The sequence below is a fragment of the Capsicum annuum genome, unplaced genomic scaffold (genome assembly GCF_002878395.1).
Source record: "Capsicum annuum cultivar UCD-10X-F1 unplaced genomic scaffold, UCD10Xv1.1 ctg61535, whole genome shotgun sequence".
NCBI lineage: Eukaryota > Viridiplantae > Streptophyta > Magnoliopsida > Solanales > Solanaceae > Capsicum > Capsicum annuum.
In genome coordinates, this window is record NW_025870447.1 from 1 (window position 1) to 3018 (window position 3018).

At 39.8% G+C, this 3018-nt stretch overlaps 1 pseudogene; it reads right to left on the reverse strand.

The window, feature by feature from the left end:
• Positions 1-9: 9 nt before the first annotated feature.
• On the reverse strand, positions 10-3012 carry LOC124893555 (annotated as a pseudogene).
• Positions 3013-3018: the final 6 nt, after the last annotated feature.

Consider the following 3018-nt stretch of genomic DNA (forward strand, 5'->3'; position numbering starts at 1 on the left):
TGCAAAAGATACATACAAATCTGAAGTACAAAGATCACGTTGTTTAACAACAGAAAAAGGTGATCTACCTTTAATAATGCTCAACCAGACTAAACATAACCTCTGCCTAATGCCTTACTCCTTCCAATTCCATAAAATCATCACCATCACAGTACAAGTGACCGACAAAGAACCTTAGTTGCCAGTTTGTCTGAGCTCCGGACGGACAAAGCCAGCATCGGGAGGAACTGAAATGTCAACTGCTGGTCTCAATCGGGCACAAACTTCAATAGCTTCGTGCACAGGATCACATACGAAATAGGTGATGAGATCCATATTGATAGGAAGGTTATTGTCGACTGCCACAAGTGCTTGCTGAGTGAGGTTGTAATCAAATCGAGGCGCCCACTTTCTAGATCCTAAACGCGCTGTTGTAGAGCAATTGTCAACCATCAATGACACTCCACGTGCATGCATGAAAGGATTCAGGGAATCAACAGACTCGATGACACTTTCATTTATTATCTCTAAGAGTGGCCTTTCTTCCTCAGAACCTCAATCTGTCAATATTCCAAAAAGACCAAAGTGTTACATGACAAAGATATGTTCACAGAAATAATAGAACAGGGTCATATCTCTTTGCTATCGTCTTTCCCTTTAGACAATAAGGTAAGTCCTCATGTCTTTTTTCGACTGAGTTTGCTGCTTCTTAAATACCACTATAGGAAGCTTTCTGCAGGAGGCAATTTTTCTCTTTTGAGTTTTGCAGAATCCCAATTTTGCTTCCATAAAGCTGAACTCGTCAAACAAGAAAGACCTAGATGCTCTAAAACTAAGGTAACACCACAGGTGTAGAACACCCATATACCATCAAATTCAGGAGGTAAAAGCTAAGAGGAAATCAGAATAAACAAAACACAAATATGAAAATGAACAAAAGGGAACTGGAAGGGGGTTGTTCATCAAGTTGAAATAAACCTTGTCAAGTAGTGGGGAGATAGCTAAAAAGCGCTTGTAGCTAAACAGAGAAAGAGCATATAAGAAAAAAAGGAATTTGAAGAGATTCAAGTCGACAACAGGTCAAGATACACACAGCGGGACCTTTTAAGACTCAGACATAAAAATAAAATCAATTATATGGACTCAATAAAAGCGTACCTGGGCCATCATCAATGCGACATAGACACCAGCAGTGAAAGGATACAGAGGACACAGATCACCGGAAGGCCGTGTTGCATGGACACGCTCACCAACTTTCCACATCCTTGTCTGATCTATCTTGCCCATTGGGAAAGCTGGTAACCCCTCTTTCTCCTGTATATAATAAAAGAAGGTTAATATCTTCATAATAATCAGTATTAACTTTTCCATAATGCCACAGAAGCCCCTGTAAAATTAGGTTCCACAAGAAGGATATGCAATGTCCTCAATTGATCAAAAGAAATGTAGGGAGAGAACAGCACAAGCTAAGTAGTACAGGCGGTTTATCTAGTTTGCAACAAGGAGGTAATTAATGTGTGTGTGTGTGAGAGAGAGAGAGAGAGAGGAGCAATTGCTACGAAGCTTAATGATAAAGAATCAACTTACAGAAAAGCGACACCCTGCCAAGACAACACTCCTGATCTCACTACCTGTTGCAACATCTTCATAGCACTCATACAAGATCTCCATGCAAGGGTAATATGAAGCACTATATGCAGTCGCAAACTCCTCCTTGCCCTTCGCATTGAATGAATTGTATAGAGCAAACATACCCTAATCAACTTGTATAGGATATGTGGATTACTTTCAGAACAATTTGACAAGTTATAAAAGTATCCTGCTAAACACAATAATACACCAAATCAAAAGATTGAGAATTTAGTTCCGACCTTTGTTGATATGGTCCTAGAAATGTTTCCAGTTATGCACTCAACGGTATTCTTGTATGCCAGCTCTTCACTCAATCCATTTTCCGTGTACCTTCTGAACAGCGAATCAACAATTCCATGGACAGCACCAAGTAATATGCCTAGCAAGAAGAGAAGTGGACCTCAACCATACTAGTTTAGTAAGTGAAAAAACAGACTTTGGAAACACGCTAACCTTGCTCGCCAAATATATCGCTTCTGTATTCCTGTTCTAGGGTAGTAGAAAACGAAAAGGCGGAACCAAGGGCAACTGACCACCCAAGAGCAACATCTGTGGCCCTTCCATCAATATCCTGTATATAGCAAAAGGTGTCACATCCTATGGAACATCACAGCAAGAGTTTAAGGGAAATAGATGAGGATGAATTACAAAAGGCTGCAGAAAACCTGGTGAACCGCAAAACTAGCATTGATTCCAGCACCATTGATTTCTTTTCCTTGCACATATAATCTCCTGACAGATGGGCCCATTCCCTTGGGACATACAGCAATCACACTGATGTTCTTGGGAAAGGCAAGGCCCGTTGACTGCAAATGGCCGAGAAGAAATCCATGCGAAAGACCAAGTATGCTAGTTGGTTTCATGTGAGAAAACACTTCTTCATAGTTGTCAGCCTGCACATACATCAGAAAATTCAGAACAAAGGAGTGATGAAACAACTGGTACTACCTGCACACCTGGTGAACGAATATACTGTCTGACAAGCTATCAATATTTCCATTTCTTGAGGTATAATAATGTGTCAAACAAAAAGGGGTTCCCTTTAACCATTTGGAGTGTTTGGCATGGTTTTATATTTCCATCCTTCAGTTCTCTTCTGAAATTTCAGGTCATACATGTTGCCAAGCTAAAAACTCCGCCGTATAACAAGTTCAAGAATACAGTAGGTACACAAGACTATCAACTGATGCATAACATGAGATTCTGATATTAATCTCCGAAATAAACAAAACTGAGTTCGATTTAGAATGTTCAAAATCTCACCAGAGAAACGCTAAGTTAAGTGGAAGTATACTGAGTGCTCATAAAACAAAAAATAACATCTAATCACCAGCGGTGGGAGAAGAAAGCACAAAGATATAACTTATGACATAGCAAAACTAAGTTTTGTCATACTTTGGAAGAGTA